This window comes from Centruroides sculpturatus, unplaced genomic scaffold (genome assembly GCF_000671375.1).
Source record: "Centruroides sculpturatus isolate CEXI.00-Female unplaced genomic scaffold, Cexi_2.0 scaffold424, whole genome shotgun sequence".
Lineage (NCBI taxonomy): Eukaryota > Metazoa > Arthropoda > Arachnida > Scorpiones > Buthidae > Centruroides > Centruroides sculpturatus.
Genome location: NW_019384695.1, coordinates 11176 through 36548, shown reverse-complemented (window position 1 = coordinate 36548; position 25373 = coordinate 11176). Strand labels below are relative to the sequence as shown.

Below are 25373 nucleotides of genomic sequence, written 5' to 3'. Positions count from 1 at the left end.
AAAAAAAAATTATTATGTAGTTTTATTACTAAGAATTCTACTTTATTATTTAGAATATAAATATTAAAAATAAATTAAAAAATAACTTTAGATAATAAAAAAATTTGTGTCTATTTTACACAGTTTCTAAGTAAGTCATTATAATGGAATCATCTAAGATTCATTAAAAAGGTATGTAATTTCAAGGCTTGTTATCCCACTTTCATCCAATTAGCAGTTCAACCCTTTGAAAAGATTTTATTCTTGTAATGATTTGTTATACGATCGTAAAATAAAAATAAATTCTCTTGTTTAAAATCAGTCATGTGGAAAACAACTTCTTTACATTAAAAAAAACTGTAGCCATTTCTTTTTAGCAGGCATTCTATGGTGTAGGCCTGTTTGATTGTGGTCTGCAACCAATTTAAAAATGTTCTAGTCATAAAAAAAAAGATTTAAATAAATAAAGATTAAAGCTTATTTTCAACTCTAATGATCAGAAATTTGCATTATTGTATTATTATTATTATTTTAATTGAACAGAATCATTTACAACCTTTCTAATGAATAACTTATTGAAGTGAATGAATATCTTGTTTTATAAAATGTAAATTTAAACAATGAATAATGAAATATTGAAAGATAATTTAAAAAACATTGATTGAATAGTGATCTAAAGAGCTTTTGATGCATCAATTAAAAGAAGCTTTAGCCAAAAAAATAAAAAAAATGGAGTAAATGGAGTAAAATAAACAGAAACAGAAGCTTATTTTTGCTATTAATGATAAGAAATTTGTAGTATTATTTTAATTAACAGAATCATTTACAACTTTCTAATGAATAATGTATTGAGTTTAAAGAATAACACGTTTTATAAAATGCAAATTCAAACGTCGAATAGTAATAAAAATGCTGAAGAGTAACTTAAAAAAACATTGAATGACAATGAAAAACGTTATAAAGAGATGCGAAAACGTTAAGAGTGATTGAAAGGAGCGTTGAATAATCAACTAAACAGCTTTGAACTTTGATAAAAAAAAAAGTCACGTGGTGATGTTTAAAGGATATAAAAGGACGAGTGGTACTAATAAAGCTGAATAGTGCCCTAATAACTAACAGATAAGTTGCATAGATGCACATGTACTTAAATGATTACATATTTCTACATACTGTATTGTATAGACATGTAGGTCTAACTATTATTTGATATAAAGAAGGTCGACTTTACGAACATACTTAGTCATTTATATAAGACCATCATGATAGATAATTTAGAGTGTCATAATTCATATTGTTCTTTAAACAATAGCAAATAATGACTATAGTCCGTGTGACATATCTCGAAGAAAACAATTTCGAAAGAACTTTGCCCCACGATAAAAATAGCAAATAATGCAGTTATTCCAGTTTTGCATTCAACCAAATCGACTTTAACAATTTCAATAAATGATTCAAAATGAAATATTTTGCAAATAATTATATTTTTGATTCGTTTAAGAGACCATTAAGGAGGAAGGGGGTTTCTGCTACGAAACAGAAACAAAACTATATGGAAGGATATATTCTTTATAATATGATTTATAAGGCGCGACCTTTCATCTTTCCAGATGGTGAAGGTTAAAAGCTGCTTACCCAACTACTTCCGGGTCAAATTATACGTGTTGCACCTGGGATCCGCCCTGACGTGTGCAGTACATTCACATCTCTGATTATTATTATTTCTTTTGGCTTTTTCCAAGAGAGAATTGTAAGAGATACGTGAAAACCATTTTAAGAATATTAAAATATTATATAAAGAGAGCGAAGAATTGAAACGTTTGGTAGAGAAATTAAAAGTGTTGAAGTGTGATTCAAAAAATCAAGTAAGAGCGCAAAAAATCTCGTATTATCGATGAAAAAAGCGTTGAATAACGGCGCAGAAATGTTTGAATTGTGATGCAAACGTATTTATCTACGAGAAAAAATGTCTGAATTGTGATGCAAGGTCGTGAATGCGTTCAAAAAATGTGCTAACTACAAAAATAAGTTAATGGGAATATTAAAAAAAACACTAAAAATTAATAACCATTAAAAATGTGAAAAAAAATAAATAAAAATTCTGAATTATAATGCATAAAAAACGACGTTAGTTTTAAATAATATGCAAAAAAGGGGGGGAAATATATATAATCGATAATAAATAGCATGACAGATAGGAAAATTATTTAAATGAGCAAAAGTCCTACTAGTTAATTATAAAATTTTCCATCATAAAAACAAGTAAGATTATGTAGACAGGGAATTTTTAATTGCATAAGATAGGTGTTGTAAATCTTGTGGTTGAATCTAAAGGAAAAATCTAAAGAGGGGTGAAGTTCAAGATTATAGATAAGTTAATGAAAAATTTATAGACTCAATAAACTTACAGCTTGTTTTACAATATTACCAGATAAATAATTATAAAATTAAAATAAAAAATTAAAAAAAAAACGCACAAACATTTTCGAAAATAAATCATTTCGTCGAGTAAATATATTTTAAGTAAAGTGTGAGCCATAATAATCTAATAAAAGATCAAAAGAATGGAAAAAATGCAGACGAGAAAAATGATTTTGTAACAAGCAAACCAAATGGGTGCCTCGTAATTTAAGGCTTCATTTGCCCACCTGTTGGACAGGTAATACCGAACTGGGCCACGCACGTCTGGTCACACACACCTGCGCCTCTCCTATACAAGCCCACCTGCACCGATTGTCACGTGATATTGTTAAAATTCGAATACGTCGAGTGTTTAAATGAGCTGGATCTTCTCCTAAATTAAATTTTCTCGATATTTATTTTTATTTTTATAATGATTAATGGAAAGAAGCAGGTTTTTTGAATGTAAAACTTGCATTCACGTTTTTATTTTATTTTATTTGACAGGTGAGCGCGTAGTATTTATTTCTCCTTTCGCAGGTTACACGTGTATATATATATTTATATACGCGCGATATCTCTTTATATCTCTTTTATTTAATTAAATTATTAAATTTGATTTTAAACATTATTTAATTAATTAATTTATGAATTTATTATGCTATAAATTTAACTCCTTGTATGCAATAAAAAAAAAGCGTTTATAAACACTGAATATATTTAGAAAATTTTAATGTAAAATTTAATTATTTAAATAAATAAACAGATGAATTTTAAAGATAATACTGAAAAAAAATATATTTCCTTACAAACTTGTGCAAGTTTCCTTTAAAATTTCATAACATCTTACGTGATAAATAATGTGAGAGTTGTCTATATTTACGTATTCTCTATAATACAGAGAAAAGGAAAAAATAAATTCTATATTAAATAATTATATTTACTAGATCTGGAGGACTTTCTTCTACTTGCAGCTTGGATAAAGTAAGATATATTTGTTTGTTGATACATATGTATATCCTTGCAAAGAGAATAAGAAATAATACACCTTTTATATTTACAAGGTACACCTACAGCATGTAAATAGCTTTGTTCATATTTGTTACATGTAGCATATTCATGTAACATTTCTCATAGAATTCGCATAGCATTTCTTACAGAATTCGTGTAGTATTTCTCATAGATTTCGCATAGAATTTCTCATAAAATTCATATAGCATACTCAAAATTCACATAGAATTCATGTAACATTTCACTTAGAATCTGCATAACATTTCTCATAGAATTATCATAGATATCTACTAGAATTCATATTTATAATATAGAAAAGAGATTCTGAGAATTCATCATTAATTAATATTAATAACAACATAAGAGAAGTTGAATTATAAATTTAAACTTACATTACATTTCTATGAACATTTTCTTGGCAATTTATTTATTAATTACATAAACTACATAAAACATTCTAGACCGATCCTGGTTAATCGTGTATTTGAGAATATATTACAAATGGACGTTGGAACCTCCATTAAAGGCAACCTGTAAACCGCGGCCATTTTTAGGGACGTTTATTTTTGAAATTCATACAAAATAACCTCCAAAAACGACCACATCCGAACAGCGGCCATTTTTTTTTATGTTTCCGTCATTGGCCGTTGTTCAGAGGTTTTTGATTGTATTAAATATTTAAAAAATTAATCATTTTACTGAAAAGTAAAAGAACGAAAACAATTCTAAAACTTTATTAATTTCGGAAGAGATTGGCCCACTGAACTTTATTATGGTCATAAAATTCAACCGAATGAACTCACAATGTTAAAGAATGATAATTGGTTTCAGTTGAAAATTTTTATTCGAATTTTATAGAGAAAAATATAAAATTGTTTCTAAATTATTTATTTATTTTTTAATACATCTTAGACGAATGATTATTTTAATAACTTATCTTTTAGACTACGTAAACAAATATAAATTTAGTAGGACGTTCAGTGGAATTCATCTTCAAAAATTTGATTTTAAATATATTTAAATGTATTTATAATCATATTTTTAAGAGAATTTTTCAATAGAAAAGGTGTGTGTTTTTTTTAATAAATGCAATCGAATTGATATAAAATTTAATTTAATTTCTATTATAACAATTACTCGACTTCTACATGCAAACTCCCCCTCCTTGAAGAATATTTCCTGGTCTATATTAATTTAATTTTAAAGCATTAATTAATTATATATAAAAATATATTTTAAAGATAGTTTTTCTAACAAATATTAAATTCTTTGTTAATTCGTATTAATCAAACAATGTAAACTCGCATTCAAAAACGATTCTATTTTAAAAACTTGTTTTGAATGACAGTGTCAGATGTTCGTTCTTTAATTACATTTTAATTTTAGAAAACTTATTTACAGATACAGTCGAGACGAACCATAACATTACTAAATGAGATTTTTATTTTTATCCATTAATTTTCTTTGATGAAATGGCAGAATGTTGTAAATAGGATTAAGAAGGAGGAGAGGGGGGAAATGCTATAATCCTCAATGATTAATTTGTCGTAGTGTCATTGCTAATAGAAGTTCTTAAGAATGAAAATTAATATTTAAAAAATTTAGCTCAAATTTAACTCATAAAAACATTAGAAAGGAACGTTTGATTAATTTTTTTTTCACATAGAAATTATGTTTATAATAGCTCTTCCAGAAGAGAATATATGTAAGAATTATATAAAATTAAACTAATTAATTCTTATATATTTTTTATCCAAAATTTTACGAAGATTTAGCCAAATTTATTAGAAATTTAATTTTTGAAATTGCAAGAGATTTATTTATTTATTTATTTTCTAAAACTAATAGCTTATTAATTAATTGTTGCAATTTCATTTAATTATAAAAGTTACATACCATGACTGTAGCTTAAAGGGCAATTATGTAAAAAGTTAATATAGTGTTAAATTAAAACGTGTTATAGGAATTATATATTTTACATAATGCTGCAAGATGTCATTTATTTTAGATAAATTGTCCTAATCCTTTATTGAAACAAGAAAGTATGCAATTTGTCTATTATTAACTTCATTTTTCAATGCCTGTTTTTCATAATGGTAGATCCTTATATATCAAATCACATCCTTCCCCATAGAAAGGTATGCTTTATTATTAAATATTTTAAATTTTAAATTAAAGTTTGCAAATATTTATAGTAAACGTGAAAATCATAAGTTTTAAATCAAATTCTAAAATATATAAAGAGAAAATGTTTAGTTATTAACTAAAAAATCATTCAATTGTACTTTTTTTGGAGTGGGACGGGGTGGAGTGAAAGTTGGAGAGTGGTAGCATTAATCATTTTTAACTGTCCTTTAATTCAGTTGTAGAAATCTGGTAACTTTAATTTTACAGCATGTAGTTCTCAAATGGGGCAACATTTCTTGTACAAAAACTGTGCAATATATTATATCTCCAAGACAAATTCTTTATGCTGCTGAAAATATTCTAATATCTTTTAAAAATTTATCATTTACTCAATATAAAATTCACAAGGATAAAAACTCGTGTGTTCTACCAATTTCAGAATAAGTAATTTGTATAATTAAAATCGATAATTCAAACCCTTACTCATCTAAATATCGAAGCAATTACCCAGAAATATCTCATTTTAAACCAAAATTTAATCCCAAATTCTTCTCAAAATGGCTCTTACAGAGGAAAAATTCATTTATTACGTCAGAATGAATTTGTTTTTTTTTGACTGAATGCAGCAATCAATATCAATTTTTTGCGAAATTTACTTTGCAATAGTGAATCAATAGACGTGAATACCATGGACATCCGCAGAGGGGAGAAAAACGAGATATTTGTTTTCCCCTGGGATCAAGTAAAAAATTCCACGAATCAGTGGCATGTTATTATAGCTTAATTCAAACAAATTTGAATTAAGGGGCACCACGTACAGTGTTGACTTCAGAGATTTTTCTTCGAGGAAATTTTTTGGGAAAAATGTTGTCTTATAAAAGATTTGTTTGGGGCCATCCTGTAGGTGGGGTCTTCAGGCAATAGACTTTTTGCCCATAGGATAACGCGCCACTGCCATAAATTATATTCGTAAAAGTGATTGAAAAACGTAATCTTACACCATCGATTATGGGACGTTTCGATGCCATACTGTATTCTATAATCTATTTGTGAAAAACCCCAAAAATTAAATAATTAANCTAACAAATTACGCTCATATTTACAAACCTAGTGAATCTCTCACAAAATTTGTAGGCTAGCATATGCTCTGAACACATTTGCATGGTGCACCAATGAAACATTACTTTAAAACTTTTATTGATAAATACAGTAGAGTCCCATAAAGCAAGCAAGCAACACCCTTGAATTTTGTCTATCAGAGGTATACGTTTTTTTTCAACTTGCAGGCCAAGGTTTAAACTCTCATAAATCATGTGATAATGCAGGTTTCAATAACGAGATTTCCTATAATGCATAATGAATTCCCCGCGTTGTATGAGACTACTGTATTAAGATTTTTGTTGAATAAATACAGCAATTCAAGGAGTGTTATATATCATGTGATAATGCAGGTTTCAATAACGAGATTTCCTATAATGCATAATGAATTCCCCGCGTTGTATGAGACTACTGTAATAAGATTTTTGTTGAATAAAAGATCAATTTAAAAGTGTTAAAAATGAACATTTTAATTAATTGAAATGCATTTAAAGAGTACGAAAATGTGAAGGAATTATTAAAAATAAAATCGATTCTAAATGATTTAAGATAATAACAATTTGTCCTTTGGCAACAAGATAACTTTTACGCAATTATTTTGTGACACACTAACAGCGTAAGAGTGCGTGTCAAGGTACGTGACGGAAGCAATTATAATCTTTTGTGCCTCCAGTCTTGGTTCGTCATGTGGTATTTTCGTTACGTCCGCGGTCAAACCCCCCCAAAAAATCGTTTTGAAGCACGATTTTTCATTGTCGAAAGTGAAGATCGGATTAAACATCAATACACCAGGTAAAATTGACTTTTAAAAGTAAAACCTAGAAGTATAGGAAGTATAGGATGACGTGACCAGTTCAAACGGAAGTAAACACAGCCGGGAGTCCAAATATAGGTGACGAAACGGCAGCTGTGACGTCGCAAACTTCTCATTTCCTCAAAAACACCATTTGACCAAAAACATATGTTTAGTGGTCTTAACCGATATTTAGAACCGGGCCCTATCTGTATCCCATAATTCCCACACCTACAGTATTTGTAACTACAGGTGAACGGTAGACATCTGCTTTGGACGAACCCGCATTGGGATAAACAACAAAAGGGGGAAAATTTACCTTGTGAAAGCAGCTGGTCGTCTTTTCCCACACTATCCCCCATTTTTTGAATTGCGAACGGCTGTCTTCGCACTTATATATATATATACATACACACCTCTTAAACTCCTCGAGCAAATAAAAAATATATAATTCTATATATAAAAAAAATGCCATATTGGCCCTTTATTTTTCAAGAGGAATCTTGATTCTTCAGTTTCGTGAACTCGCTATGAGGTTACCCGAGTTAAACGCGATATAACTGTATTTTCTATGGAATAAAATGTATGCCCATAAAAAGAACCCACAAGACTTATGGTTAAACACTTGTTGAGATATTCTATATACGATTTAATTTCTAAAATTTTATCCTTATACAGGTTTGCGTGTATCCGTGATTAACTCCTATACATCTACTCCATCCGAAGAGCGTTTTTAACATAGAAAAATAGCCTTTAGCATCAAAAAATTCGTTATTTGCACGCGATGAATCTTTTCCTTATTTTTCTCATAGTGATCCATAACCGGAAACGGAAATTATTATAATTTAAAAATAAAAAAAAAAAGATTCATAACTCGGAAGTGCGTATACATTACATACATGTTTGAAACTCGATATATTCCTACTTTTATACGCACTTATATACAACTTCCATTTAAATTTAAAAAAAAAAAATATATATATATATATATTTTACTTTTCTGGAAATTTAATGTGAAAATAATTTCATAAAATTTACATAAATCTAATAAACTTGTCGAATTTTTCTACTATAAATCATTAAGTTATTGCTCATTGTTGTTCGTATATCAAACGAAAATAATAATAATAATAAACAATAACGTTAGTGATGGATAAAATCGTTTCAGACATAATTTATTTTTATATAAACAATAATTATATATTGTACGATTATTAAGCATTGGTGCCAAATTATTTATGGACATTACGTGAAGTTTAAGTCATTATTATGTGTATACATAGGCCTATATAGGCTATACTTTTACTTTGACGAGTTTTACTGGCAATTTAAGCCATAAATTTACAAAAAGAAATGCTGAAATTAGTTTTAGAATAAAATTTTGATTGTTTGAGAGGAATTATACTTTTCACCTCCCATTTATTATACTCTGATGGACTGATAATATGCCATAATACAGTACAAAACTATGAATTTATTCAGTGTTTTTTTAAATTTGAATACAATTTTGAGATATATTTTCAGACAGAATTAGTTGTTTAAAAAAATATTTAATTATATACAAAGAAGATCTTTTTTTATTAGTATTTGGAGACGTAATAGTGAATTATAAAAGATCTCTTTCACCTGGTTCTAACGCCCGGTTAGGATAAATAGAAGTAACAAAAATAGGGCAGTGCTACTTGGCAACCAGGTGTTAGCCCTTAAACATCTGGTTAGGGATTTCGTTCCCAACGTCTTAAACTATGGGAAATATGCGCAGGTGAAACTGGTCAGGGCGAATGGAAACACGTGCCAAGGCAGGTGCGCACGTTACCTAGACGATAGGCCTGCAAAATCTCTCTTACCTGCACAGGCAGGTGGAATAATGTTAGCCTAATTATACTACATAAGGAGTGATCTGATGAAGGATAAAATGACTCAATGAGAATATTAGTAAATCTATTTTAATATAAATGCAGCGAATTAGGATAGGAAATTAGTATGCTCTTCAAACATCTTTTAAGTGGGGTTATAATAACAGCCGCAACATGAATTTAACGTATGGCAATTTTATAGAATGAAGCCTTATCACTTAGGAATTTTTGTTTTATATATATATAAGGGCTCATTTTGTTGTTATATATTTTAAAATTAAATAAAGAATTTATTAATTTTATATCAGTTTTTTCTATTGATTATATACAAGAATATATACAAAATTTCCTCAGATATTTAAAATTAATGCACGAAATGTGTAAGAGTACATTAATAAACTTATGCAAAGAGAATTTTTTTTTAATTCCAAGTTCTTAACTGTAATACTTTAGAAAATATTTCTATATTTCTATTTAACAAATATATATTTGCTTATTGCTCTGGAACTGAAGCAAAATGGCTCTGTTATCCCTCTTTCATATAAGCCTGAACTGTCATTATATACTTTCATTCGTAAGCAAACTGTAAGCATGTATGATAATCAGAACATATAGATTTTAATTTAATTCACTTAATTTAAATGGATCACTGAAATTATACTTGATATCTTACCCAAATATACAGTACTTCTAACATTATTCGGGTTCTTAATTTATATTCAGTTACAGACTTTTATTAGTTTCTTATCTTATTTCAATCTTATTTTTGCTCAACCCAGATATTATTTATGGCATAGTATTGAAAAAATATAAAAATAAAAATTAAATTTACTAACCAAAACTATCTTCTCTAATAACGAAGAACTCGAAGCATGAGGCTGATGTCTTAACGATTTCAAATTCTTGTTTTTCTTTATATAATCTTAATAATTTTATAATGTATACAATTTTTTTTTTGTTAAAAACATTTTCTACAAAATATGTGCAAGAGAATAATTATCGCTTGTCACGCGTAACTAAATCTAACTTTCGAATTTTTCGTAATTTTTATCTTTATCCATTAATGGATTTTGTCTTCGCAATTCTCTTATCAGCTTACAAGTTTCGAGAAGAAGAGGAAGAAGAAGAAGAAGAAGAAGAAAGAAAAAAAGAATTTTAAATGAACGTCTTCTTTATTTTACTTTAACAAATTTACAGAAATTATGGGGTTAACGTCTACACGACGAGAGAAAGAAAAAAAAAACAAAACCGTCACCTGTTAAAATCTGAACCGTTTCTAGACAGGTGGAAAATGATATCGGTAATTCTCGTGATCCATTACACATGAAAGCGTAACAAACTGGATTTGTTTCTATCTTTCTTCTAAAAAGAAACTAACTTTCATATCTTTATCATCTAGGTGCGAAACGTGACCGGTTTAATTTATAATGTTCGTGACGTCGAGTTCTCAGATTCGGTAGCTGACATAAAAGCGTTTTGTCTATCAAGACGTCAGAGATAAATTTTTTAAGTGAAAAACTGTTTAAAATTTTACATTTCTATTCAATTTTTTATGTTTTTAATACGATGCGGTAACGTTTAAATTAATCGATATCTCGTTTTTTTTCATATGTGTAACTCAATTCTTTTAAGTTACTAACTCGCTAACCATTTTAGGGTTTGGTACTAAAGGAACGTTTTTAAAAACATGGTTATACGTTATAGGGCAAAAGGCCAGACACTCCCATATAAGCGATCTTTATCGTCGACACTTGCGTGAAATTTGTCATTGATGCTTAATTAAAAGACACAACCGTCAACAGGGAACGAGTGGAAAGAAGTAAAAAGAAAGAAGAAGAAAAAAAACAAATGTTTCTGATAGTTTCCTTTTCTTTTAAACTTCAATTCGAGTTGAAGAACGTGCACAGCTGCTCTAAGTCACGGGCACCAGAATAGTTTGTCTTTTCTAGTTTGGCTCTATACCGACTCATCATCGTCCACCTGGACTCGCATTTCGGTTGACGACATTGCTAAGAAGTTAATAATAGACCGAAACTCTCATTTTCTTCATTTACTACATTTCCCAAATAGAATTTCTCTCTTAAATAGCTAATGTTAAAATCGAAATAACTTCAATTTATGTACATAAATATATATATATATATATAAATTAAAATTATAGATTTTTATATTGCATATATTAGAATAGACATAGATTTTCTTTACTAAAATAGCCTTCAATTAGCTTTAAATGGTGAAATATTGTGGAAAAAAAAAATTTATAGGAATATTTTTATTGAAGTAATATGTATACATTCTTGTACATTTTTCTTGCTATTGAATATAACTTTTAATATTATTTCTGGTCGATTTTCTGCAGCTGTTCAACATACTTTGATATTTACGAAAGCGAATACAATGGTTTCTCATCATATTTTTTTTTTTTTTCTTTAAATTAGCCTTCTCATTATATTTTGTACGGTTTAAAGCAGGCTTTACACAGTAAATTGTATCTATATTTTATCATTATTTAAAGTATTGAAAAAATATGTTGAGAAATTACTAAATATAGTAATTTTCACCATACATTCGCACATATGGCAAAGCTAATATATATTTTTGGAGAATTTTACTGCGAAAAAATGTGTATTCATGCAGTTACTGCATACATACAACTGCCCATATATGCAATTAATATAGTATACATTAAGGCCGATTTTCTTCATTTAAGAAGTTAAATATATAATAGATTTTTATCTTATTTTTTTTTACCTTTAAGGCAGTAATTTTACGTATATTTTAAATTTAAAGTAGGCTAATAATATATAATAATTTTTCATCATATTTTCGTTTCGTAGAGAGTAACACGGAAGCTTCTCCACGTATTTAAAATAGATAAAAGAAGCTACAAAAGAAGAAGAAGAAGAAAAAAAAATTAGTAAAAACATAAAAATTCAGTAAAACATATGAATTACTTCAAGTAGATTTTTTTTTCTTATTATAATTTCTCTTTGCGTTTTAGCATTTAAGGCTAATTGATGTTGCTACATTTGACAGATGCGATTTCCATCGTGAAATATTGCCAAAATATTATTATTCTTAACACGTAAATAGCGTGATGCAGATGTTATCGCAGTAAACTAGCTGCAGTTGTGAATTGCAAAATTATTCTTTTGAAAGCGATACTTATAATGTATACAAAATTCCTATTGAGTTATCATAGTAACACTGAAATTAGAGTATCTTCTCTTCCATATATAATTTTTTTTTTTTTTAATTTATGGCGTTAGAGATCAAGATATATTATTGAATTCACACCAGCGATCGAGTTTAGCTTCGGTATTTCGACTACTGCATACAAGAAATCGTTAGAAGAGCGGAGGATGCGAACTACATATGTTATTAGTCAGGCATTTGTGTGAAGTTGTTACAGGGTGCCACTCACACACCCAATATCAGTTGGCGTATAGGGTTAGCTAGTCTTTCTTAGAAGAACCGGACAAGACGCCAGCTTGTCTGCGGTCCACCTGGAACGTCTTTTTCGCCAAGCACGTGCGGTCAGAATGTGAAGAGGGTGGAGAAGCTATAAAAAGGCGTGAATGAATAAAGGACCCTTTATACGTTTGCCGACTTTAAGAATTAAATAATCAACTAAAAGTGATTATTATACAGCTCGCAACTTCTACGCTAGTATAAGAATTAAAAGTTAAATTAAAAAAAAGTGCTTCTTTTGTCTTTTTTTTTTAAGTCTCGTTTGTTAGCATAAAAGTATAGCTAGCATTTGATAAGTTGAAGTGAGTTAACGCCAGTTGTTTTCCTTGGAGGAAATGTAGATCGTGACAAGATATAGGTCATTATCTCGCTTAGCTACCGCCCCCTATCCAGGTAATCTCGTTTCGAATCTACGCGCAAAGTAAGTCACGATGCTTTCTCCTTCCTTCCACTGTGGGAATAAATAGCTTCGTGGTTATTTCGTACCTTAAAATATGACTTTTTCAACGTGACGCAAAATCATTTGACCTAAAACTATTTTAGTTGCTTACATATTATAAATCGTAAAATACCTTAGAAATAATTGTTTTATACAATAGTTTGAAGTCAAATTTTCATATTTTTTTTCCACTTAAAAATATATTTTATCGTTACTGTTTTTAATCTAATCTAAAAGAATATTTTTCTACTGTCGACAGTAGAAAAAAATATTCCTTTAAATATTCAATATTTGAGTTTTAAATAAAGGATACAACAGTGTTATTAATGTTGTTACGAACGGAGAGGATGTTATAAATGTTGCGCCTTGTCATATTTTGCAAAAAAATATTTCAAATTAAATATAAATAATGAAAACCGGGGCTGGATTTACCATGAAGTGGGTGAAGTGTCCGCTTCAGGCCTCGCTTGTAAAGAGGTCCCATTTTTTTTTTTTTTTTTCGGTGGCTACCTGCAGTTTTTTTCAACTCTTCATCCATTACCCTCATTACTTCTGTAACCAAATACAAAACTGAATAAGCATGAATATTTATCTGTGCACACTTATAAATACTAGCATTATTTCTATTGTAATGTAATATATTATTAAATAAATTCAAGAATATAATATATATAATTTTAATCTTATATTAATAATAAATATATAAATCAAGCAAAGTATGTTCTTTATAGTCAAAATTTTCAGGGGAGGGAGGGAAGAATTAAAATGCCAAATATTTTATTTACCCTGAAAAATTTTACCCCATTAATTATATTAGTAATATCATTTATTTATTATGCATGTTATAAATTTCATTGTGTTTAGATTTAAATAATAATATTAATTTATTATACATTTTTCTGTATGGACTAGATAATATAGAGCAGACTTCTACAGTAGTAAATTATTATTTTCTAGTACAGAAGCCTGTTCAAGAGCTGATAAATTTTTAATGCCAACGGATACTTCTCAACAGAATAAATAAATATAGCAACGTGGTATCAGTAGCTATCACATTTTAATCCGGATTACACTACGTAATATATGAACGAGTTAAATTCTATGAAATTATTTACCGTTGTCTTAATCTTTATCTCAATCAACATTCGCAGGTGAGTGAAGAATTACACGAGAAAGTTGATGACACGCATCTTCAGACATTATTCAAAAGAATGCTGAAATAGTTCCGGTTGACATAAATTCGTAGTATATAATTTATTTGGATAAACAAAGTGTTTACTTCGTATAAAATATGAGTTAATTTAAAAAAAAAGAAAAAAAAATTCAACTGGTTGTTGTTTTGTTGAAGGTATATCGAGTCGTCTCAATATGTAGGAAACAGCTTGTGCTAAATTTGCATATAAAGGATGATTCGTTAATGAATATAATGATAGAGACGATAAGGACCCTGAGAAATGATGGAGAAGATAAAATTAAGTAAGGAAAGAAAAAAAAAGTATTGCTGATGAACGTAGGCGATCTTCTGTCAAATATATAAGATTAAAAAAAAACTTGAAAGATTTTAAAGAAGATTGGTTAAAATATGGTTGTCTGAAGAACGATTGATGGAAGACAAGAAGAAATCCATTTTTCTTCACTTTTACTTTTTTTTTAAACCAATCTTTCGATAAGGTAATCTTCGACGTTTCTAATAAATTTTCCTTAAAATATTTTTGTTTCTGTCTTTTCCATATTTGGTAGAGGACCGATTATATTCATACGATTTATTATTTTTTTAACTTACAGGTAATTTTGTTTCCATTCTTTCGGAACTATTATATTTATTCTATAGAATTAAATTGATAAATAAATAAAATCAGAATTAATTCATAACACTGTAAATATGACTGGGAAGGATGGAACTGAATTGAATAGATACTCTTTTATAAAAAAAAATGACTAAATTAAAACTCAAACATCATAATGTTACTTTAGAAAAGTTATTTTTGGACTATGAGAATGATATTTCTATAATTTAGTTTGGTTGACATTATATGGCCCTATGCTAATAATGTCAATTGCCACTTAGACCAAACTGTGCCAATAACCATAAAATAAAGAAGGCAAAGTTTACAGATACGAGCAATTATTTTTATTGTGACAACGTCACGATGTCGGGCTGAAATTTTAAATATTATATTGTTAATTTATTTAATTTAAAATATATGTTTTCCACTTCAAATTAGTATTGTCTTGCTTCTGTACATCATACTTTTCTTGTTAGCAATACATCCTTCCCCCAAGGTTTACATATCTAGTTCCGACTCTCATCTATCTCATTCTGTTTTCGAGATTAGCGAAGGACAGACAGACAGGACGACAGTGAGAAATTGTGTAATAATATGTTCACCTGATATATTTATTCTTCCTCTATATTCTAATATGATTGTAGATCATAAGATATAATTCTAAATAATAAAGAAAATAAAATTCTTTTAGTTTTTCTTAATAAAGAAATAATAATAATAATAAAACAAAGGTATTTATCATATAGCATATACAGGTATGTAGGTGTTGTTTAATTTAACATAAAATTTACCATTTACTTTATTGCGTTGTTAGGCAACATATTTTTGTGATACAATGCAAGTAATGAAATAAATAGATAAATATATCTGTTTTATGATAATATTAAATCGTTATTTCCTGTGATAACATTGTTATTATATATATAAAAGAGAAACAAAACCCCCCAAAGTTTAGTATTTTGTATAAAAAATATGATATAAAAGTGATATAAATTAAAGTTTCTTTTGATAAATGTGGAAAATTAATCTATTTTTATTGATTTTATTCATATATTTTTTAAATGTATTTGTATTTTAGATGTGGGCTTCTTATTTGTGGCTTGATAGAGCTTCATTTCATCTCTTCACTAGCTTAAATTCAACTTATAGGCCTATATAATTAGCCAAATTTTGATTTATTTACTTTTATAGTTAAATCTAACAACAAAAGATTCCTTTATAAAAGTATATGTTGGATACAATTGATAAAAACTTTTTATTATCAATGAATCGAAGTTTATATTTTCTAAATTCAGACGAATATAAATAGCAAAAAAAAAAATATTTGAAAGATTAAAGATATATATATATATATTTTAAAAAGGCTTTTAAAACAATCAATTAGTAAATTTTCGTGATTCTACTCTGATTTATAGAAAGCGTGGCTTATTATGAGACCTTTACATGTGAAAATAAGACCTGTACATGATAAAAATGAGGCCTTTACGTGTGAAAATGAGAGCTGTACATGTGAAAATAAATCTTTAAATGATAAAACGAGAGATTATACAGTACACGTGAAATTGAGACCGTTATTTTATACATGAATGTGTGACTCAAGTTACTAATCTATGTTAAAATTTAAAATAAAAATATAAATTAGCATTTCAATTATATTATAGACATTAACTAGCATTATTATAATAGATTTCGGCTTGATTTTAAACGCTATTAATACTTTTTTTTATTTTTATAATATAATAAAACGCATTACACAAAATGCAAAGTACTAAATATCGAAGTACTTCATAAAAATCTGCAATTTAAATAATTTACGAGTCTATTAATTAAGAAATTAAATAATTATAAAATCTTCATTACATTTAAGAAGGAGCCGAAACATTTTTAAAAAAAAATCCTGAATTTTTTAATGCCTTTTTAATGCCAACTTCTAATTGATATAACAAAAAAAAAGTGTTAAAATGATTTTTTTTTCTTAAGAAAACTTTGGTAAATAAAGTTTATTTTACTACAGGTGGACCAATAAAATCACATTAAAAACAACTTTAAATTTATATTAGAGAGCATTAAGTTATTTAAAAGCTGCAGAAGAAGATTCTTTTTTTTCAAATTTTTTAAAAGTAAAAGCGATTTAGTTAAGCTTCTTTCTATACCAAAAGTATCCTTTATTGATAAAGTATAATTGGTCTTTTAGGGCAAACAAAACAATAATAACAGGTCTATTGCTTCTAAGCGTGTTATTTCAACATATTAAACTCGAAGCAATGAAGATATCGTTAAAGATTTCTCCCCCTTCTTCTCATTATTATTATTATTGTTGTTTTTTTTTTGTTCTTAATAATAATAAACGAAGAATTTTCTATTCTTTCAAACATCTTTTCTTCGAAATATAATTATGACGATATCACTATTCTACGAAAATTACATTGGGAAGGTCATAAAAACAAGTTCGAGAAAAGATTTACGTAAAGTGTGTTATTATCTACACTAGTGATAGAAGAACGTGATACACTGAAAAATTATATAGCCATCCAACGAAGCTCACAAACAATAATGTCTGGACAAAGTGCTCCAGGATATAACAAATACTTAAGGTGACGTTATTTAATGCTTTAAAATTTAAAAAAAAAAGACCTTGAAATTAGGTGTGAAGTAAAAAGCTTAGTTTTTGTATCTAGATGGGTTTTTCTATTGTTGCATGATCACAAATTCATAGAAAAAGATCATCGAGATCACTAAAATGCAACTGTAATAACTGTTTTTTCCCACATTTTAATGAGTTTTTTCGTGATAAAATAATATATTTTATTCAGATTTTTCTCTAATTTTACTTTTAAAAAGCATTTTTTTTTAAATGTCTGTATACGTATCTATGATAAAAAGTAACTGATATGTAAAATATGATTTCATTTTAAACGTTGTTTGTGCAGTGTTCGTATAATAAATATATACCTGTATTTGCATTTTTAATGTGAAAACTTAAATCGCTTAAAATTAGTTTATAAGAATATAAAATCCTATTTTTTAAAATAAAGTTTTAGTCGGTTTTACTTAAGATTATCGATTGAATAAATACGCAGTAAGGATTCTCTTGTGATAGTGATGGATCCGGGTTCGAATCCTTTCAATAGATTCACTTTCGTAAGTGAATCTATTGAAGAATGAATCTAATAATCATGTGGAAAGGTGCAGATGAGTGTATTGTAAATTATCTGGCATGTAATTGAATAAGATTAATTAAAATTCTAGGATTCGCATGTAAAATTATCAGCATTTTAAAATTAAAATGGCGTACGGAAAAAAATTCGTTTGTTCGAATGAATAACACACATATTTTTACATAGATTCGATACATCTCTTCAGTTTTACAATGAACGAGTCCATAAAATAACGTAAATGCGTGATTTATCCAACTAAACGAACAAATCCAAATATTTTATATATTAACATAGAATAGAATAAACAGGATACTTTATTAACACAAAAGAAAACTATAGACACGTATGAAAATTAACTGGAAAATTTCCAAATAAATTCAAATTTTCTAAGTTTCTGGAGATAAAAATCTACAAAATGACGCCAGTAAGCATTAAAAAATCATAAGGAAAATATATACTTAAAAGACTAACCCAATGACCTAATGATGGAAGCAGAATTAATTATTAGTATTCAGCACTATGTATGTTTTAGGGGCAAAATACATCAAGATATATACATTTTTATTGTATCCACATGTATTTTTGCATATAAGCAATTATACAAAATAATTTAATATTTGTTATATATAATTTCTATAACTAACCAGAAGCATTATTAAATAATTATCCAAAGTATAGGCTATATATATATATAAATTTATGGGATCCACTTGTGAAAATAACAATAGTAAAGGGGCCTCGTTTACTGTTACGGGATAATGATTAATTGAATCATGAAACGTAATTGATGAAAAAATATGAAACATTTTGTTAATTGTTCTTATTATAAACACGATTGAATACACGAATGTTTGCCTTCTGTATATTTGCAGCACCTGTTAGAATCACAGGTGCACATTGTCAACGCCTGTTATAAAAGGTGTGCAACGTATCGGGTAAATCCGGTATTATTGTCTGCCATATCTCGTTATTTATTTTCACATTGTGTGTAAAGTTAACACAATTCGGATGGATTAAATACCTCTTAAATATTAAAAAAATGTACGTCTGTATAGATTTCAACACTTTAAGCGTCAACAGACGGAAATGATCTTGTTAAGGTTATCGCTTTCCAAATCGTTCACGTGACCGTTTGCAGCTGTACCAAATGATGCCTTAAAAAAGTTAGTGGTATGTGAAAATAAACACAGCAGCAATTTTTTTACCAATGAAATAAATGTTAGTTTATTTATAAAATTAAAAAGTATATATATAGGCTATAATATCATCTGTATAACGATTACTAAGCTATAAAACAGTATACACAGGTGTAAAAAAAAAGAACCAGAGCTCTGAATAATCGTTACTCAATCGCTACTAAATAAGGCATTATTGATATTAAATGAGAACAGCAATGTATGCAAAATACAGTTATCTATATTTATGAACATGGCTGTGGTATTAACATTAATGAATGCATAAAATTATAATTATATTTATGATACACAATTTTAAATAAGATAATTGTAGACTGGTGTTAAATTAACTTTAAACCTATCTATATACTCTATCAACCAAACATGTTTACGAGTAGATTTGTACCAGCGACAGCAATAAAACAGGTTACCGTACGCATAACGTAAATTACAATAAAAAAAAAAAGGAAACTATAAGTGGCTAAACACTAATTATACACTACGTACACTCAGGCATGTAGTCGGGTAACTGTTTAAATCCCTATGGCATTAATCAGATGAATCAACGCCTCGGATCAGATTTTTTAAAAAGCTGACTCGCAGTTGTCTTCATTGATGACGTTTTTAAGACATCGTACATTGACAACAGGATTAGATATGAAAACTACAGGTTGCCAAGCCGCTTGTTCCACCATGAGAAATTGAGGTTTTTCTTGATAACGCATCTTACACCATTTTTTTTCCCCAAGACGAGGAAAAAAACTTAGTTTTTTTTTGCTATAAAAATGTACTAATTTTGATGATAGATTTAAAATATGATTAATAATTAATTTAAAGTATGATAAACCTTGATTTATTTTTAATTAAATTCATCGAAACGAGGGTAAGTTTAGAAAATTGTACTTAAATTAATTAAATTTTCTACAGTTTGCGTGGGATGTCGTTGTGCTCAATTAATTATTATTATTTTTTTTAATTGCAACTAGGTGACGCTTTGAAGGAAAAAAAAAAGGTAAAATTGGCAGCACTGTTAGGTTAACAGTAGCGAAGCACGTGATCATCTTCCATTTTTAAATTGTCGAACAGATAACGGGTGTTGTGAAAGTAGTAGAAAAATTCATATCGAGAAAATGAAACAATGATGAGTGATATCTTTTGAGTTTTTGATAGTAGTATACATTTTAAACACCTTAAGTTTCATTTTGTATAGAAAGAATCGGGTTTATTGTATTGAGAACGCCATTAAATACCAAATGGGAGAATTATTTACAATTTTATTTGTTTTCTACTGTTTGACTCAAGGGCGGTAAATTGTTCCAACACGCCCCATTCGGAGGTTGGTCATAAATTCAATCCGTTAAACTCCCAACAGTATTCGTTAATGATGATGTTTAACATAGTCTGCTTTAGCCTACACACATGCGGAACGAGTACAATATATTCGAAACGGTGAATTCAAAAGAAGGGGGTTTGGAGAACTAAAGGACTGTAAATCACACAATCCCCAAATTCACGCCGTTCTGCCGGGGGCCTGTCGATCTGGCGCCTATGGGGTCGCGACCCCTGTCATCTCACCTATGTTGTCGATGGCGTCTCGTTGTCTAGGAATTTCGTACACTATAAGGTCAGACGGTGTCAGAACCTCGACCTGTTGAGTACCTGGTATCGATGTACTTAAAATATCTTTTCGGAATAAGCATTCTGATTTTTATCTTAAGCGCTGTTTACCTGTTCCACTTAAAGTAATACAATTAAATTTCCCTGGATTTGCAGGTGTTTTGAAAATTTTAAATAATGATAAAATGTTATTTAAGTTCAACACTTATTATAATTGGTAATTATCATTTACATTACATTAAGTAAAATTATAATAAATACAATAAATTTAATTGTCAACGAGGACAAACATAATGGTTAATTGTAAATTAAAATAAAATACAATTGCTAATTATTACAGTAAATGTTATAATTGATAAATTAACAATTACAATTAACATTTTTTTTTATATGCTATTATTACATGTAAGAATGGTGCATTATACTGTACAATATACAATACTTTCACGTAAAAATTGTGCAATTTAAAAATAATATAACATCTTCGTTAATGAAAGATTTGTTCTATAAATATAAGATTTTGGCACTCTTTATAATAAACACCAATTCTAGAAACGAATTACAAAAATTAAGAATGAAATATGGACGTTACAGAAGTGAATTCAACATTAATTAACCATCGTCGAAAAAAGTAATTGTGTGGAAATTAGCACGTGTCACGAGGCAAATAACAATTTCCAGAATTATTGGAACGAAGATAGACAACTCTTTGTTCACTCATCTGTAGGTACCAATGTCCTAATTTCACTCTAACGGTTAACAATATCCATTGACATTAAAGCTTTCCTTCTACAGTTATCATCAACAGTACTCTATCATTTCAAGTATGTAAGTTAGCCTAATAGATCCTTCAGTAAATTAGATCCCTACATCCTATTTCATTTCGTCCTATCAGGATCGAGATGCAATGATAGCAACAATTTGCAATGATCTCAAAATACTGTTATATGTCTTGAATATATTCGAGAAATTCTTTTCTTTTTCCTTTTTCTTTTATCATTTGGAAAACAAAGAAAACCACACATTCGACGAAAATGATCGTCCATTATAATGAAATAAGTGCAAACTGCACCTGCAAATAGGCGAACAAAGACATCCTCATTCCAATATTTCCGGGAAACGACTGTTCTTGCCACACGCGAATACTTTTTTCAATAACTTTTAATATAAATAAATATCCAAATGCTGATTCCTGATAATGCTCACGTGTTGCTGGCTTAGGATTTTGTAACCATAATGCAGGATTATAATATTTTAGCTCACTGCAAAACTGTTGGTCTTGACAAATTTCCTACAACTACCAGTAGCACATCAAATTCCTCAAGCATAGCATAAACCAAGAAACAAAGTAGCTTTAAAACCAGCTGCAGTTGCAGATTTAATTATCAAAAATACAGTGAATATGAGCATAAAAGGAGTTACAAATAAAACAATTACCAGAGAATTTAGATGGTATATGCAGCAATCATCATTGAATTGCTTTAATTGATGAAATGAAATCTAAATTAGTTGAGATAAGTTATCTCTGCAAGTTAAAGGATAACTTTACTGATGTAGCATATTGTTTGGAAGAAATATAATGTGTTTATCTATGAAAAAATATAGCTACAACTAACCATGATGATGATACAATATTAATTGAGAATATTAACTTATTCTCATCGGCTGCATCTAGTTTTCCAGGATTAAAAAATAAGTTAAACATAGTTTTAAATTAAACAGAGATCAACATTCTCTTTTCTATTTGTGTTACACTTGAAGAGTGTGTGCGAATTGAAAAAAAAAACATACCAAGACCAATGGCAATGTGAAGATTGACACAAATTTAAAAATTTTCGTCTATCATCATCTATATTTGGTGAAATAGTAAAGTGTAATAGAAACGAACAGTTTTTAATAGGTTACAAAAAACTTTAGAAAAATTGCAGCTATGAAAAGAGGACTTAATAATGGAGTCAGAAATTAATAGATTATATTACCAAAACAGAAAAAGCATTAATCAACCAATTAATGTGCACAAATCTGGACTACTGATTTTCCTTGGCTTGCAACATCTCCAAATCGTTTTAATCCTCAAGAAAATCCATCCTTTGGCCTTTTACAGTTAAAATAAATGCTCAAAAAAAAGTAAGAAAAAGAAGATAGATGAAATTGAATGTCTAAAAAAGACTAGTTGTAGATATATGCTGAAAGTTAACCACAATTACTATTATCAGATTATGGTCCAAATGGCTGTGAGTGGATTACCATTGTGTATATTTCTCATACACTATGGAGAAGACTTTCATACTGAAAAAATTTGTTTTAATGACAGTTTTATTACAAATGTAAAGATAGAATTAAACAAATATTTTTAAAATATTGTCTTCCTTCATTAGCTATCATGTAAAATTTATGGAATAAACACAGAAGTTTTAATTTGTCTCAAACAATAAATTTTCCTGAAAATATATTAATAGGCAACAAACAGTCCATACTTGGTTTATAATACCTGCTTTATACACCTGTTTGATAATTCGTTTTCAATTAAAAAACCTTTATCTGTCGTTACTTAATCACCTTCTAATAAATCAAGAATACCACTATTACCGTATTTTTCCGTACCGTAAATTTCATTTATCAGATACAGTATATTACCTGTGTATCAACTAGACAAAAATGAAATACGTCCTTTTGGAGAAATATCAATTAACCCTTTAAAAATACAATTATTATTATAATTTCAATTTGTGTTAGGAAGAACCATGCATGATGGTCTCTCCACAAACATTTCTGTATAGTCTAAAATTACACGCGTGTTTGGATATAAATCAGCAATAGCTTTTGGAATTGAATCAATCACTAATTTTTTTTTTGTCAGGACAAACTGGAATACAACCAAGCAAACATTACAAACAATTAATCCAGAACATTTCTGTGTTCTGGACTGTCTACATGGATCTTGTTTATTAATACGAATTATTATAGGCCTACTGTGTACTTTCTGATTAGCAAATACAGATTTTAATCAAAAGTCAAAACAAAATATCTTTATTTTCACCTGAAAATAGATATTTTGATTTTGAAGATATAATGTATCTTATTGCTAAATCTGTTATAAATAATTCTTGTCATAATCTTACTAAACACAGAAATAATTGCTCAGACTAATCTAGTAATTGTAGACATTTTAATGTTTGAAATCTCAAATCTGAGTAGCCTGTATAATTCTGTACATAAATAATGCTAATGTCTGCCTATCTTGAAATCCTGTATACAACCGAACAAGTTTATCATCCTTTAAAATATTTTCTAAGCAAACCTGTATTGTTTCAACTCATTAATTGTTGCTTTTTTCATGATCAATATAAATTGTTAATACAGATATTTTCCTTAAATTAGTAATTTCATCGATATTAACTTCTGCTCCAACTTCGTTTATGTTTTCTGAGTTTTGCAATTCCATCTATAGTTCATTGCCACCAACGGCATTTTCAGATGATCCTATGGGCTCTGGTGGTTGTATGTAACTTTTACATGATACTTTGGAATAAGTATGATCGACACTGACTATACGATTAGATATAACTTCATTGTCTTTTTCTAAAAACATTATTAACGTTAATAATTGTTTATGAATCACCAATTAAAATGTCTTACGTATGTAACTGAAACACTGTTAGCACCTCTTCTACATCTGCTTCTTTCAGATATTTCTACTGAAAAATTTCCAAGGGAAAAAACTGGAAACTTTTTTCAAATTTTTTTTCTCTCAGTTAATATATGTTGAAAATCTTCGAATTTAAAATGTAAAAAGCAAACAGACGTAAATGGCTGAATCTAGTGTCAGATATTAAAATTTCTATACAAGAATTGATTATTAATTATTCCGTTTATTCCTACTGTTTGTATGTGTCATAGCCTACTTACATAAAATTTCTTTCCTGGATCTCGTCGAATATAATGAATCCATTGTTTTAATAATTGTTTTTCTTTAGGTAAACGTTGAAATGTTATTTTCCCTCCTTCGCCCGTTGTTTATTTTTTATCTTTTGGTGGAACTATTACTAGCACAATGAGGCAAGCAACATTGTCTCACCATTACTATCTCATTTCCTCACGCACACAAACTTGAGCAGGTTCAACCTCGCTTTTGTTTACGACTGAGAACTGTCATTATCGGAAGTCTGGCGGCCATGAAAAGGGCGAATATAATCAATTTAGAATTTCAGAGTTCCGTTAAATTTAATACAGTACAGTAGACCCCTATAAAACGGGTTCATATAATTCGGATTCGTACATAACGGCGAAAAATTGCGACCATATTCGTATAAACACGCTAAAAGAGACTCGTATAATTCGGTAAAACGTCATCGCCGACTCGTGTCGCGACAGGATTGGTCGAATCTAGATCAACAGCGGATATTGCACAAACCGTTGAGTTTAAACGAGCAGCGGACCTACTAAAAACCATTTATTATTTAAC

General features: G+C 28.5%; 1 long non-coding RNA gene across 1 annotated transcript in view; it reads right to left on the bottom strand.

The window, feature by feature from the left end:
* Window positions 1-9666: 9666 nt before the first annotated feature.
* Window positions 9667-25373, bottom strand: part of LOC111627419 — a 25946-nt gene continuing 10239 nt past the window's right edge. Inside the window, exons 2-3 of the long non-coding RNA XR_002757002.1 lie at window positions 13485-13723; window positions 9667-11340 (exon numbers count right to left, since the gene is read on the bottom strand). This is a non-coding gene — a long non-coding RNA (uncharacterized LOC111627419). The remainder of the gene's footprint in view (window positions 11341-13484; window positions 13724-25373) is intronic.